At 37.6% G+C, this 16,795-nt stretch overlaps 1 protein-coding gene across 6 annotated transcripts in view; it reads right to left on the bottom strand.

The window, feature by feature from the left end:
• The window catches only part of LOC131437435 (uncharacterized), a 225,782-nt gene extending 216,081 nt beyond the window's left edge, over nucleotides 1-9,701 (bottom strand). For 3 of the 6 annotated variants that reach the window (XM_058606780.1, XM_058606781.1, XM_058606783.1), the window contains exon 1: nucleotides 8,897-9,697. The gene's annotated coding sequence lies outside the window, so the exon portion shown is untranslated. Of the gene's footprint in view, nucleotides 1-8,896 lie in introns of all 6 variants that reach the window. The other 3 variants (XR_009230760.1, XM_058606785.1, XM_058606784.1) reach the window with 3 other exon arrangements.
• Between the last annotated feature and the right edge of the window lie 7,094 nt (nucleotides 9,702-16,795).

Raw genomic sequence — 16,795 nt, 5'->3', positions numbered from 1 at the left:
GCTACTACCGCTGAAGGCAAATGGAAACCAGAGTTGCCTTATCAAAATCTGTGTGTCAACTTGAAAAATCTGTGTACTATCTGTGTTGCTTATTCTCGATCTTAATCAGCGAAAATCTGTGAGAAACATTTTAAAATCTACAGTTTTGATGAAATATTTAAAAAAATTGTGGAATTCTGTGAAACTTGATAAAATCTGTGATCTGTGACACAGACTCTGTGTAGCAAATTAGAAAAAAAAATCTGTGAATATGGTAATTCTGATGGAGACATGAGATAGGGACTTGTGAGTGGTGACTCACCATTTGACGACCATGATGATGAGATTTAGTGTTATCTCGAAAAAAAGTTTTCAAGCGGATTTACTTTTTTCAAAACATTATTTTCGAGATATCACCAGCCCTCGATCTTTCATGGATTTTTTTGACATTTGGGAACGTAGTTTGTGTTTTTTTTAATGCAAATTTTCAAAACTATGCGTTTTTTTATTCTACGTTGCAGTTTCGTTATCATTACGATGTGCACAATCAATCGATAGCTATCTGAATCAATGCAGAAATTGTATGCTGTAGTCTTTTATTACTGCTATATTAATTTACAGCAGTGATTTGCACATACGCCTACTTATTCGTAATGGTTTAGCAACGTCGAATAAACCTTTATTCAATCAGTAGATGGAAGGATAGCCGTGATTAAGTATGTTTTTGTAATAAGTAACTACAGCAATACTTTTGATGAAGTAATGGATAAAAAAACGAACCGCGAACAAAGTGCCCCTCAATCCTCGCTGGATGGAAATGGAAGCTTTTCTCACCCTGAAGAGGTGACAACGAAATCCAATGATTAAAATAATTCTTTTAACTAACAAAAAAAATGGCTCAATCGGTCACGTAAAGCTTGTACGAAAATGAGCTGGATGAAAAATTTTACTTAATAAAAATATAAGAGCAAAAAAGTAGCTTTCAAGATAATTTTAAAGGAAACCTATTCTAGTTTCGAACGAAGCAAATGAGCTGACACAATTATAGTTTGTGTACCAGCATCTATGCTTTTCTTACCTAAAACTCATGATTGAAATTGTAGAGTCCAATTACGAACAAACTTTCACTAAAACAGATCCCACTAATTGACCCATCAGCACGCCAATCGACGGAAAGATGAACGCTCATGTTGAGATCCCTTCGGTGATGGCCTCTCCCAGCCCCTCACGTTGGGACTGGATGCTGCCCCGACTCGTAATCCTTAAACTGCTTTGAACCGTACTTCCAAAGGGGTCTTACCGGAGATCCGAACGGCCTGCACTCCACGGGTATTAATTGAGGCCCTCCACGCGTCAACATGGCCTGTGATGTCTTGCAGAAGACCTTCACAGCCGCAAAAGTGGAATCACGCGGCCTCTCGATATGAAGCACGACGCTGGGCTGGGCTCCACAGACGATGATACCGTGTAATTGGCTTGCAAGCGATTGTATCGACCGGTTTCCTCGTCGAATTTGGACCACTCGAATGCTGGGCGGCGGACTTGGTTTGGTCGTGGTAGCAAAAATGTATATATATATTTAAGATATAGGTCGATTGCCAATGGAATAAGGGAAGACTAATCGTTTTGGGTTGATTGGAGCCCTCTGGCCCCGGCCATGCAGTTCTTTTTTGTTCTCCCTTTTTCTTTTCACGTGTACACAAACGAAGCTTTTTACAGATGGTTTAGCTTGTTTGTATTTACCCCATCGACCGTCTGGTTGGAGCCTTCTAAAAGCATGACTCATCCAACGCGACAACATTGCATTCCAGTGTAGTTGAACTTGGCAAGCAACCGAACGAAGAGAAACAGTTTATGAGGCCGTAGGTTCGTCAGGAAAAAATAAATCAACAAATTTCTAAACCTGAACTTTAGGCCTAATGTACGAAGTTATAGGCAACGAAAGTCCATTAAAGTTTCCCCGGCCAAACATGTTTTAATTATGTTAAATATCATCGTCACCCCCGCTAATGGTGTCACGGTCGTCATGTTCCTATCGGAGACAGAATCGCTAGCAAATGTCAGCTACCTGATATCACTTCGGAAAAATCTGTCACGCAATTCCCAAACGGTTACGTATGCTACGCTGTTCATTACGACGTCGGCTCGTTAAATATTTTCCCCTTTTGATGTCCCTCAAGGTCTTGGACGCCCACTATAATGTCACTTTCGCCATTCAGTTCATTTGATAACATTTCTCTGTTTGTCCCACCATTGGTGCTCATATCGAGTTAGCTCATCTTCCAAGGCTAAACTCCAACCTGTTCACCTCAAAGCTTGAACGTCGAATATGAAATACCGCCTACTGATGTCGAACAACTGAATGCCAACACTGTTTTGGGGTGTGGTATTTGAGAACTTGTGGCAGCGCTTGCTTCGATTCGGAATAATGACAAGCTTCACGGGGAAAACAAAAAAAGATTTTCGATTCGACTCCGTTCTCTTGAGTTTTGGTCTTTCGAAGCTATAAACCGTAATCAAGCTCACCTCTTAGAAACTTCCGAACCTTTAATACAAACACCACGCTAATCGCAAGACCGACCGGGTTTCGGTTGTAAATTTGTTTGATTGCTCCGCGTGCCGGTTGAACTTTCGCCAATAAAACATGTACTCTCAATCATAAAACTGCTTCATTATTTATCACAACTGATTGTGTTTGGTTTGTGACCGACCATTTGCTGACAAGGGCCCTACGCACAAAATCATCTGGTTTCGACCGACAAAAAAGATAACGGCTGATAATATCAGCAATCAGCGTTACCAAATCTGTGAATACAATCGATTTTTCGTTTGCGTCAACAACGAAGCGAAAATTAGGTAGATTGCAGTGCTCTCGGTGCCTAACGGAACTCAGTCCGAGTCTGACTAACATGCAGCACAGGCGCTAGAAAATTGAAATTCTTACGCCTTGCATTGTTTATCGTTAGGCATCGAGCATTTTTAGACACAGGTCAAATGAGGAACGTGATTGATTGTTTTTTTTTTCGTTTTGTCGTGAATAAGACTTACTTTACTATGGGACGCCTTTTCAAAAAATTTACCTTCTGAGAAAGTGATAAGTTTTTGATCGTGAATATTTCTTGTTGTATCTTACGTATCAACATGATTTTTGCTACATGCCATCGGAAATATGATCACAATTTTATGCTAAAATTTTCAGTTGTGTTACATAATCTCAAATAATTCAAAATTAAACTTTTCTGAAATGTTTGGTATAAACTAGTATCAAAGAGAATAATTCATAAGGTGCGTTTGCCTTTCTCTTATTTTGAAAGCTCATAGCTCAGTGATCTGTAGAAGGATTTATATAATCTAACTACCAATAGAATCGAAATTTTTCAACTTACGTGTATAGAAACAGTATTGAAGTATTTCAATAGTACACTATTGAAAAACCAGTCTCATTTGACCCATGTCAACACCAGCCAATCAGAACGCGTTCTGAGGAAGAGAACAAAATATCTGCTGCTGTACAACAAATCGTTCGAGTAAAATGTTCCGAACAGTGCTCAATATCGTAGTGAGTTCCACAATTTGATGCTTCTGAAAGGCAGGAATGGATCCCGTACAGCATCCCGATAGTTTCTTTCGATGAAATGCAAATCCGAAATGAAACAATCGAAATTAAAATTCTATATGCTGCTATTTTTATAGCCGCTAGGGCCGCACATTAGTGAAAAAGCTACAAACGAAATCACGTAAAAAAAAACCTCTTAACAAAAATTGGATCGGATTGGATTCTATCGCCACTGCGAGCAGATGTATTGTGTGTCGTTTGCAAAGCTAGTTTCGCTTCCGACAAGAGCGATTACGTCACAGCTGCTAGTCGTTTGCATTGGTGAAAAAAGAGGACAACGGTGGAGAGCACACAAAATCAGCCGTTCTAATTGCTCTAACAGTTTTCTGAAGAACTAACATATTAGGATTTGTTGCTCGCAAATCGAAAGTAAATATCCTCAGTTTAGTGCAAATCTAGAATAGATTTGTGCACTTTTCGCTGTGTGAAATTCACAGTAATCGAGACCAAGTGAAGCCTTCTTTGTTTTTGCGAAAAATGTGAAAAAGGGGAATGCTTGCATAATTCATACAAGTTGTTTTCGTATTCACGACATCCAGTTATGTCCAAATGCACCTTCTGATTCCGGCCCGAAATGGGTTGTTTCATTTTCTTTGGAATCCAATCGGAAATTAAAATAATTCCTAGTCAAATTTCTGACAAGTTTACCGAGTTTACACGCCAAGAAGGCTCTCAGTTGTTTCTAAATGCAGATCCTGTTGGTCGTAAAAAATTCAAAGAACTTTTCAGTCCAACAGATTATCATTAAGATTTATTTGAATTTCCTCCATTTCCATCCAATAGCATCAGATTCATCAAAATGGAAGTTGAAAAAGTTTGCGCCGTCGCTAATGCATTCAATTACGACGGGCAACGCTCTCACGCAATGCGAAAATGAAAGTATTGATGTAGAGCACATCTTTATACTAGTATCGGTGTCGTTTCGAAATATGCCGACAGGGTTGCCACATATACAGATTATTCTGTATTTCATTCCTCCTGAAAAATGCAGATTTAAATGTTGCGAAAGAAAAGAATTTCTTAACACCGGTTAAAACCCACGTTTGTTTAAAAAGTGTTTGGAGTGAGCTAGATTCAAAATCCGGTTTTGATTGCAAACCGGCATGGTATGTTTATGCTATTATTTTTCTATCATGTCCGGCATATTTTTATTAATTGATTATAACGATTTGTTTACTTAGGGGCTGTCCATAAAAGACGTCACGCCGCAAGGGGGAGGGGGATGTTTCATAAAATGTGACCTTTTGTGACAGGGGGAAGAGGGGGAGGTTTTTGGAATGTGACGTCCAACATTTTCAAAGAGCGCATTTTTTAAATACCTAATTATATTAATGCTTTGCCCTATTGCCTGAAAAAATTTCCACAACAAACGTTTACATTCTATAGGGAAACGTGTATTTGTTGATGTAAAAGCTTCTTCTTGTAAATTCGGAAATGAATGATGCAGGAAATCATTTCCGTTTTGATCAGCAAAAGTGTACGGAGGAGCGAGTAAATTAGCGAAATTAATAAATTTTGCCTAATATGAGTAAAAAAGAAAAAGATGCCTTCAAACGGTTTAACTTAAGTTTTGACAATTTTTTCAGTAATTTGATTTTCTAGCATTGAAAATAGTATATCATAGGAAATTCTCTTATCTGATTCTGATGCAGTTTATTCAATTATACTCTATTTGAAAAAGGGCGGGAGATCAACGATTTCAGACGTAGATCATGTCATGTCTTATCAATGATTGAACTTACATAAATCAAGAATCATTTTAGTTCAAAATCACTACCCATTGTGTGACGCAAGATCAGTACCGATATTGATCGATGTGATTTAAAATTCACTGATCAACTGATCATGAAAAGATTCTCCGGCAGTGATCTCGTTTTGATGAGGTTTTGGTCTTTATTTTCTCAGCCCTGTATGCTACATTCTTTACCTAAAACATTAATATATCTGTGTACCCCTAGGAGGAATAAAACAGATGATTTCAATGTTTCATCAATTCCAACCAAATACTTTTGTTAATTTATATAATTGATATTAATGAAATAATTCCGATGATGTTGTAGTTTTAGGGATATTTTTTAATCTAATGACAACATGTAATAAATCGATTTTCCCCTCATATTTGTATGGTTTGTCATACATATTGAGTATGTATTGAGATTTGAGATTTTATTTATTTTGAATTCGTGACATGTGACATAGGGGGGGTGGGGGGTCTTTGATTCTGTGACAATTTGTGACAAAGGGGGGATGGGGAGTCAAAAATCGTCAAAAAAAAGCGTGACGTCTTTTATGGACAGCCCCTTGTCATGAACATACTTCTGATGTTATTTGTTTTTTAAGAAAGCTATAATAATAATCTATATATATATATATATATATATATATATATATTATAAATATAAACGGATGTAAGTTTGTATGTTTGTAACGCCATTACTTCGGAACTACTGGACGGATTGCCACCAAACTTTACACAGGTACTTCTTGCATTTCAGAAATGGTTTAATGGGGGGGAGCTCATGGAAAAATTCATATAAATTGACAAAAATCGATACGTTTTATAGACCATAGAAACATTTTGCGTACCCTGGATATGACTATGCGGGGGTGGATGTAGCAAGTGCTTTTAAAAAGGGGAGTGTAATGTTTAAAACGTCATAAGTTCGAAACTACTGAACGGATTGCCACCAAACTTGGCACAGATACTTCTTGCTCTTTTGAAATGGTCATAAGTGTATTTTAATAGGGGATGGAGCGTAGCAAGTATTCTTAACAGGGGGGGGGGGGGGGGTCATGGAAAAAATGGTCTAATTTGACTAGAATCGATACTTTTTTAAGACCGTAGAAACATTTTGCATATATTAGATATGATTATAGGGAGGGTTGATGTAGCTAGTGCCTTTAAAAAGGGGGGTGTAATGTTTGTAATGGAATAACTCCGGAATTACTGAACGGATTGCTATCAAACTTGGCACATGTACTTCTTGCCCTTTAGAGATGGTCATAGGCATATTTTTATGGGGGAGGGAGCATAGTAAGTGTCATTAACAAAAAGGGGTCATGAGAAAATACATATAACGTAACGAAAATCGATATTTTTTGAAGATCTTAGAAACATTTTGCATACAGTAGATATGATTTAATAGGGAATGGATGTAGCAAGTGTCTTTTTAAAAGGGGGGGGGGGGGGTGTAATGTTTGTAATGGAATAACTTCGTAACTACTTAACGGATTCCTATCAAATCTGGTACATGTGCTTCTTGCTCTTCAGAGATGGTTATAAGAATATATCCATGGGGGGAGGCAGCTTAGCAAGTATCCTTGTGGAGGCCATATAAAAATTATCTAATTTGACGAGAATATGTACTTTTTGAAGACCGTAGACACTTTTTGCACAACTTAGATATGATTACACTGAGGTTTTTTTTATGCGGTCTTTTTTTTATGCGGTTTTTTTTATGCGAATATTCAGATTTATGCGGTATTTTTTATGCGAATTTTCAGAGTTATGAGGTTTTTTATGCGGTTTTTTTATGCGGTACGTAAACTCGCATAAGAAAAGACTTCAGTGTACAAGGATATTCTGTCTGGAGAGGGTGTAGTGCCTTTAAAAAGAAGTGTAATGTTTGTAACGGCATAACTCTGGAACTGTTGCACGAATTGCTATAAAATTTGGCAGAGTTATTTCTTTCTCTTCAAAAATAGTCATAAAGATATTTTTATAGAAGAGGAAGCGTAGCAAGTATCATTGATATGAAGAAATATGAAGAAAATCATAAAATTTGACAAGAATCGATAATTTTTGAAGACCATGCAAACATTTTCCATACCTCAGATATGATATATATGGGGGGTGGATGCGGCAAGTGCCTTTAAAAAGGGGAATTAAAGGCATAACTCCTCGTGGATTGGGTAGAAGTCGTTTTTGTGATCGAGTTTAGAGTAGGTTTCGTCGTCCATGATTATGCAGTTCAAATTTCCAGCAAGAATCGTATTGTACAGCTTTCGAAACCTCGGCCTGATCGATGCTTCTTGTTTTGGACTACGTTTTGGTTGTTTCTGCTTTTTATAGGTTCGAAGATTCAAACGTTCTTTACGACGAAGAACATTTGACTTCGAAGTGCCCACTTTTTTGGCCACATCCCGAACTAAAACCTACTTCTTCTGCTCGAACGCCTTCAGTATACGTTTATCCAACTGAGGATTAGCAGGACCTTTTTTTCGACCCGTTTTCGGTTTATCCTCAAAGGTGTTATCCTTACCGAACTTCCTGATTGCATTTCGCACGGCTTTTTCACTTACTCCTTCCATTTTTGCTATCTATCTCAGTGACAGTCCGCGTTCTGTGCACCATTTGTACACAATTTTTAGACGTTGTTCTGCTGAAAGTTCACGCATTTGGAAACAAACTAATGAAAACGAATAAACAACTGCACAAATGGCAGCGGTTTTTGGTTACGTTTATACTTTCTGGGACAGTCTTTATTTTGCCGTTCTACTCCTATTGATCCCATATTCATAGGAAATCCTGTAGAATATGGGACACTTATGCGTAGAGCGGTAGTATTTCGAGTCGAAAGACAAAACCCTGCATCGAGAAGTTAGAGAAGCGTTGTAATGATTGCTCTTGACAGAGGTTTTTGGCACTTATTGAATGATTTGTTATCTAGATTTGTAGATCGAACGTGAAGCGAATTTTCATCAAAGTCGTAGCGTTTCAAAACGACGAACCCGTCGTGACTGGCTCTGAATTCAACTGCAGCCGTCTTAAACAGTTGAATTGTTGTTGGTTATGTTCAAAAATATAATGCTCAAAACGAATGCACTTTCGTTGAATTGTAAACATTGTGTTGTTGAAATTAAAAGTCACGAGTATGGAAAAGAAGATTTTTCCCCCTCTGCTTCGAGTAGATAGAATCTAAACAGGACTGCCCTCACAGCTCATTAAAACCTAATAATTCAACATTCCCAGCACCATTCAACCGGGGGTTCTGTTCACTTTGTTGCTACTTTTTCACCACATAATATTCCCACAGCAGCTCTAGGTGCTTAGTAACCTGCCACACGGGTTTCCCAGGGCCTGGACTGCACTGCACTGCACTCGTACTCGTACTCATGCTACCAGTCGCTGTTTCAACCCTACTGCGAAGCCCGAGCAAAAACCGTAGCAAAGTGAGTGGAATTCAAATAACCTGCTTGAAATGCAGTTCACACACACCGAGCTATAGTCGTCATGCATTCCGCAAGGAATGAGTAGAGAAAGACAGCAAAAAAAAAAAAAATGCAAAAAATACAACCTACCTTTTATGGAAAAGCGGGAGGACGAACTTCGCCCGTTGCCATGAGCCCTTTTGACTCTGCCAAGCCGGCCAAGAATTCCGTACCACCTTTTGTGCCCTTCCCACGGACCTGATTGGATTAACACCAAGAATCTTTATGCTTTGCGCAATATTCCACACTGCTGATGAACACTAATTAAATTGCAAAACTTCTTGCACTCTGTAGTGCTCTTAATTATCATCCCAAGACAGGAAACGCATAAATGCCGATGCTATCTTCGTGATTAGACCGGTGTACATTCACAATCATGCTCATTCTCATTCTTCCGCCGCGGACCTTTTCCCTCACCACAACGCAATTTTCACCTTCAATTCTCGTTCCACCCCGCGAGAACGCATGAAGTTTCTCTTGCCATTCGGCGCGAATACAGGAGGCAATTTGTAATTAAATGTAGCGAACCCGTGGCTGAACCAGATGTTGCTCGTTCACATTTTATTCCCCCGATCGTAATATTTTCTTGGATGCCATCGGCAAACATCTTCTGAACTGATAATTCAACTGGCCACTCGCCGCGACTGGCTAATTGCAGCAAACGAGAGCCCACTTTCGAAAGTGGCTCAACTTAATCACGACCTGATATCAGGAGTTGTGTGTGGTGTATCAAGTTAACCCATTCACTGTTTTGCGATTAGGATTTTTCTTTCCGGGCAGCGCAGACTGCGCTCACGACTTTGTGCAGATCACACGCGAATAGCACTTTAGCCTTCTCACCGAGGCTCTAGCAGCGCATCGTGTTTAAGCCACCAAAGTACGAAGCCAACTGAAGCAGCAGTGAACAAAAAAATAACCGGCTGCGACTGCGCACACGAGCCCTGGCTGGCCTTGTCTAGTCTAGTCGGTTGTTCGGGGCCAGGTGATGAACGATTTCGCTCCCCGACAGGTGTGAATGCAACGCGATGATGAGAGATTTCGCGAGAATGAGAGTTCTTCTATACCACGGCCGGTACAAATTGAGATCCCGTTCATTCACTGATCGACGGCTGCCAGACGGTCGCTATAAGTTTCGGAATCAAAATAAAACCAACGATAAATAACAGGCTCGTCAAGAAACGAAGCGATATGTATATTTATAAAGTATAAAAATTAACAGTTTCTTCCTCCAAAACCCCACCGCGATCCGGTTGGACCTGAAAACAGTTCAATTCAATTAATTAACTTCATCGATACTTGCCGTTCCGTTCCATGCGGGGGTTGGTTTTCCGCTGTCGTGTATGTCCGGAAGCCAACCGGAACCCGTACTAGTTGTTGTTGTTGTTGTCATTGTCACACAAATGCAATTACCATATTTTTTTGTTGTCTGTATTTTCCACGGTGGACATCGAAACGAAACGAAACGAAATGCTGCCGGCTTGGAAGTTGTTGGTCCTTGCGCTGATGATCGGCCAGGCACCAATTTAATCCTGCCCCCCCCCCCCCCCCCCTGCTTTGCTGGCTGTTCGAAATTGGAAAATTATCTGCTGAGTTGGCTTGGACTGGGCCCGGAGTTTGAAACATATCAACAGCAGTTCCGAGAATGGAATTTGGGGGTTTTGTCATTGTCACTGTTGTTGGTTCCGATTTCCGTTTTGTGGCCTGCCTGGGTGCAGAATTTGCCCTTGTCTTTTCGCATACAGATGGGCAATGGTCTTCAATAATCCACCCGATTTAAATCGAACACTGAACACTGAGTCGAAGGCGACGATTGTAGAAGGCAGAGACGATTGGTGTTCAATCTGAGTTTCGCCCCTTCGGGGAGGGAGCTCCATTTCGCAAAAGTTCTACTCTCCCATGTGATGAGGCCATGAAATTCCGGACTAGATGCTGAGTAAGGTTATTAATTATTTGTCGTTTATTTGACCATACTAAATTGGTCCCTTATCGAATTTACTCGACACAATATTGCCACTGAAAGTATGATCATTGCAGTATTGTCAGTCTTCTGCAGTGGAATTTACTGATTACTGTACCAACAGAAACTGTTTAACGGAATGTACTCGAAGAAGTATTAGATTATCGAGAAGTTTTGGCGTTGTGTAATCAAAACAATCGAGCTCGTAAACGACTAAACTCGATCAGAAATGGTCGGAAGCTTTATTGCTATCGACTTTGAATTTTTGAATACGTTTTTTTTATTCAAAGATACGGTAAGGGCTTCCTATTTCATCTTATCTGTAAGGAAGTTACCTTAAAAACCTGATTTAGCCACTAAATTTAAATCACTACGATTTTTTCATATTTTCGTTTAATTCGCCTTGCTCCACATTGGGAATTGATTTACATTCCTTGGAAATTGAAATGATATTCAAAAAATCAGCTAAAACACTCCTGATATGTTCACTACTATATTCCCATTTTCATCTCAACGGTGTTTTATTCATCCCATAAATTAGCAATGGCGACGGCAATCAAAACCAAAATATTACACTCTCAGGTTCAAAATGTCAGAATTTTCCTTAAAAAGGGCCTGATGTCAACTATGAGACAGCTCACGATATTTTTAGAAACAGTTTGGAATCATTTCGACCTTTAAAATTTTGGGGATCGTTTTCGTTTTAAATTTAAAATTTTACTGTGCAGTTAATTTGGTAAGCTTAAAAAACAATTCCCCGGTGAACGACCAAATTAATTAAAGCCGGGGTAAAATGAACGATATAAAGAAAACTACAATTATCAGCCCCATGGGGTTGTTCGAGCCATTAATGTGGAACAAGGTAACCAAAATTTCTATTTATCGACCGTTTCAATCAAACAGTTCAATCAATCGTCACTTTTGAATCCGCAACTGTACGAGAGTCTGCTTAGATTGATCCTTATTAGGAATCAACACCAAACACGCGAACCCAAAATATAGACTCTATTTATCTTGATTTGTTTTTGTTTTGTAGCCGACGAAATTACATCAATAACCCGAATGTATGCAATTATATTTTTGTACATACTTGCGATACGGATCTCGATACTTCTCTTGGTCAAGCTTATGTTCAAGTTTTGTATGCAAGAAGTTATTTTTATAGCGTTAAGTTTCTCTACCATTCTGCGATTTCGGTTGAAGCGATAAACTTTTTCTCATTATCAATCGAGTTCATCTTATATAAATTAGAAATTAATCTTAAGCACTCAAAATTTACCCTGGAGTAGATGTCAATTTCTCAGGCGAAACAATATAACATGGAATTTCATCCGAGCTTGCATGACACAAGACACAAGACATCGTTTTATGGCGTTTTTGTCTTGCTGTCTAGCAACAACCTATCTCTAGCAAACGTGTAGGACTGAAACGTTAGCTATAATTCCGCTTCTATTTATAGATTCGCGTGCTTCCAACAGCTTCGCTTTTGCATCGATTGACCAATCAGAGCGATGCTTTCCCTTTGATATATCGCTTACTCCTTCAAAACCGTCGTCTATGGCAGGGAAATCCGATATGCCGGAGATTTTTAGCATACAAAATAGGACACTGCTCGCTACTAATCAGAATTTCAATCATTTATTATTGAAAATACGTTGCTTGATACATTCAAATCGTTTCGTAGAAATATTTCCAATCAAATAATGAAATAATATTAATGATTGATACAAAATATACTGAGCTGTGAGTGTTTAAAACCTGACCACATTTCTACGTGTATTTTTCCTTGAGTTTCTAATTTGCGCCCCTATATAGAAAATAAAGATGTGTTCCACATCAAAAGAAATGAATTGTTACTATTCAGGCATTAGCCCTTCTAAACAAAATGCAGAGCCAGATTTTCTAAATTTAAAACAAATTTGTAAAGGTTCATAAAAGTGAGAAGTAAAAAGTTAGACTTTTCTCTTTGAGTATCTTTTAGTATTTGATTGCAAGGATGGCGTTTATCGTATCAAAGAGCGTTCACTGGCAACTCTTCAACGATTGAATCAGTGCCATCAAAGAGAGTTGGAAATCATCGCAACAACAAAAACCCGGCATGGCTCATTTAACATAGAACCGACAACAGTGCGAGAGCGAATTTCTCTCGATGACATTTCTGAGAATCAAAGGTTAGCACGCTGCTGTGGGGATCTTCTCTGAAGCAACAAACGGTCGCTTATTCTCGTTTCGCGATCCAATTCTATACAGGCAGTGGATAATTGCGATAGAATCATTTTACTATTGCCGCTTATTCTAACTATGTGCATATAACCTTTGTATAAGCTGTGTCTATGAAAATGTCTGTGAATGCTCCACACAAGGGTTTTGAAATATTGCAACCTAGTATGAGAAGCATCAAGTCGAATCATCGATTCGATTTTCTGCGATAATTGTCAACTTGCGATTCTTTCTTGGGAAATTCCACACAGCAACGATCATTATCAGACTGTAATTTTTTTTAAGAGCGTGAAATACTCAGAGTATAAAATGGAGCGAGGAAATGTAGCAAAATTCTCTCACGGTTCATGCGTTGAGAGACTCTAGTTATAGTATCTTCTACCGGATTGAAAATGTTGTATACAATATAGATAGCAATATAGCATCTTCTGTCCAATTTTCGGCAATCAACAACACTGTTTGTTTCATTTTATAAGTGAAAACAGATAGAATACATATTTTCTATGAAAATATCTGGCATCTCTGTGCACAACCGATGAAACACACACACACACACACACACACACACACACACACACACACACACACTTAACAGTGTTATAGTGACGTATAGCGGAAAGAAACCAGTGCTACTAGATTTGCACAACGGTTATTTTCATTAGTATTTTACACGCTCTTTCTGGTAATAATCGAAGCCGAAACAGTTTTATTGAAATATAAATATCAATAATATAATTAAACTAATGTCACGGATAACAAAAAAATACATGTTGATGATAATTTGAAGAAGGAAAACAATTTTTGTTTTGTAACATTATGAGAAAACTTGACAACTTTACGAAACCAAATGAAATGAAAACAAAGCGCAATCAAGTGAACTAAGTGAAAAATTTTCATCTCATATTTTTGAAGACTTTTATTGCTTATCGGGTAATTTTTGAAGTTTTTAATCGTCAATTAAACAAGTGGCAAGTGAACATTATTAATTATAAAGTCATCCAGCATTCAATAGTAGTATGACTGTGTGAAATAGACGAATCGAATTGTAGATATTTAGAAACATGACGAACTGTAAATCTTGAGACGAAAATGTATCCTAAATTGAAAAGTGAGTTTGTTTTGAATGAAAAAACGATCACCGAAGAATTTAAAACCATTTCTTCCAATGAGAAAGTGTGACAATAGCTTGAATAATCATTTTAAAATATGCTACAGTTTGGTTCAGGTACGTTGTAAGATATTATTCATGTTCAAAGTAATGAGGTGAAGGGATGAGATGAAAATAGGAGCTCAGATGAAATAGGGAGCCGTTACCCTAGTTATCAATAGTGTCATAGATTATCATAAACATTGAGCATAGGCATTTTGGATGTCAAACGAAAGTAATCCAAGGCAATCATTCGTTCCTTTATTTCTACGGAAGCAAAACTGAGTATCTGATAACTAGCCGTTCGAACAATTTTCTAATACAGGATAACATTGCAATGGGTCTAGATGAGTTGTGATTGGAAGCTGTTTTCCCCGGCTTTTGAATGGCGATAACTTTCACTTGCCTCCAGTTAGGTGGAACTATTGTTTGCTCAAGAAACGTTTTTTTTGCAAGGTCGGGCAGATTCTTCACCAAGTTGAATTCAATTCTGTCCAACCCAGGAGCGTTATTGTTACAAGACAAGAATGCTATAGAAAATTCCATTATCGAAAAGGGAATCATTATTTGGAGGAGACTCTGGAATAATGCTCTGCGTAGGAACAGAATCTGGCAAACCTTCCTAGAAACGTCAGATATCCATCGGTTGAAGTATTCCTCACTTTCATTTTCTACGTTCCGACTCCTCATTCGTCTGGTGGTGTTCCAAATATCTCCAATAGCTACTTTTCGTGGCCCGAAGTTTTCTCTCTTTAGAAACCAATAAAACTAAGAATTTTTCAAAATTCTGAAAAGTTCCATTTTCATAAACATATTAGTATTGAAAATCTTTATTCCAATGAACTGTTTTATATATCATGATATATTTTATGTTATGTTCGAGCCAGACTGTTTAAAAATCACATCAATTGAAAGATGCATGGCATTTCATTAATATGACAAAAGTAAGTCGGAACTGAACTATGTCTAGTAGCTGTAGTTTGTAATCAAATATCTTGAATCGGTGGACGAAAAACGTTACTCAAATTTGTAGGAAAACCGAAGGAAAGTGGGTGATATTGAGAAAAATCCTAATGCGGAAGGTTGAAAATAATGAAAAAAATTAGTGATTCAAAAATGTTGTTTGATTTGTGTTCCATTTAATGTTTGATATGAAAACAATTGATTGTAATTGAATTACTCAAAATGTTTTTGTGATTTGCTGCGATATGTTTGATTAATATTAATTCAATAATATTATTTCGATTTGAATTTTGAAAAATTGAGATTGGGTCAGAAATCAGTCAAAAATGATTATGCGATATATAAGAAAATAAATTTTCATACATTTTCAATACATTCATTTTTTTCCTTGTGACAAATCCAAAAAATGGTGCAAAATAATTAAAATTATTATTATCCTAAGAAAGGTTCAAATAATGAATTTTATATGGCGCGCCTGGTGAAATTAGTTGTGCGTTAGATTGACAATAGTTAGTAATCGTTTAAGGGGTGGGTAGGGTCTAACACTTTTGAAAAATCATTTATTATTTTCTTTGTATTTTCTTATAATAAAACATTTCAAGAATATTCTGTGAAAATTTCAAGCCTATCGGAATAAAGCTCAGCAAGTTATGGGCCTTTATCTTTGCTTATCTCATACTGCGAAGAAGTGAGAGCTCAGCACATAGGCCCAAGACTTCTGCTTTGATTGACTCAAAAACTTGACAAAACATTCTTGAAATGTTTCATTATAACAGATTACAGAAGAAAAACGTGCTTAATCCACCTAGCAGTGAGATGATACCTTTTTTTTATCAATCCGCATGTGTTTTTTGCATGAAAATTCTTTGATGTTTTAGTTCTCATGACATTTTTTTAATGACAGTTGTTTCAAGCGGCAGTTTGAGATTTTAATCACTCATTACCCTGTAATGTCGAAACTGCAAATCGGATGGAATTTGAATCTAATTCAGAAACCAGCATAACCGAAAACGATTCGTATGGCCATACATTAATATGACGAACAAATTGCAATAGGTTTGAGTCCAACTGTGAAGCTTTTTGGGATTGTCATCTTCCAGAATCGGAAACCAGAATCGGATAAAATTCACCAATTTTGTATGGGACCATAAGTCTTCTAATTTGATCTTTTGTTTATGAATTTCGAGTTGGCCTCTTTGAGAAAACAATTGAGCTTTGAGAAACGATTCGATACTGGAACCAGAACTCGAAAATCGGGTAGCCAAAGTCAGTTAAAATAACCTGAGGAGCTTTACAGTGTACATTTGATTCAAAATGTTTGAAAATCAGTGTAGACATCTTTGAGAAATCGTACTGCGAATTAAATTTTTGGGTACCTTCCAAATCGAAAACTGATTACCGCTAAACCTGAAATAACTTTATTTGGTTATCGACTATCCAAATCTACAAACCCGGTAAATCTGATAAAATTATGTGAAATGGACATTTTTATACTAATCACCCTGTATCCCCTAAGTCGGAAGTTGGATCTGACTAAAAAGCGAGATGTTTTATAGGATCTTAAGACCGTTCATTTTAATCTTTTATGGTTTCTAGATTTCATTTGAATCTTAGATCGGTTTAGCAATCTTCGAGAAAAATGAGTAACACTACTTTAATTTCGTTTCACATATCATCCTGTAGTTCCGGAACCATAAGTCGG

Source organism: Malaya genurostris, chromosome 3, assembly GCF_030247185.1.
Source record: "Malaya genurostris strain Urasoe2022 chromosome 3, Malgen_1.1, whole genome shotgun sequence".
Lineage (NCBI taxonomy): Eukaryota > Metazoa > Arthropoda > Insecta > Diptera > Culicidae > Malaya > Malaya genurostris.
The sequence above is the reverse complement of the archived record's forward strand: the minus strand, read 5'-3'. Positions and strand labels throughout refer to the sequence as shown.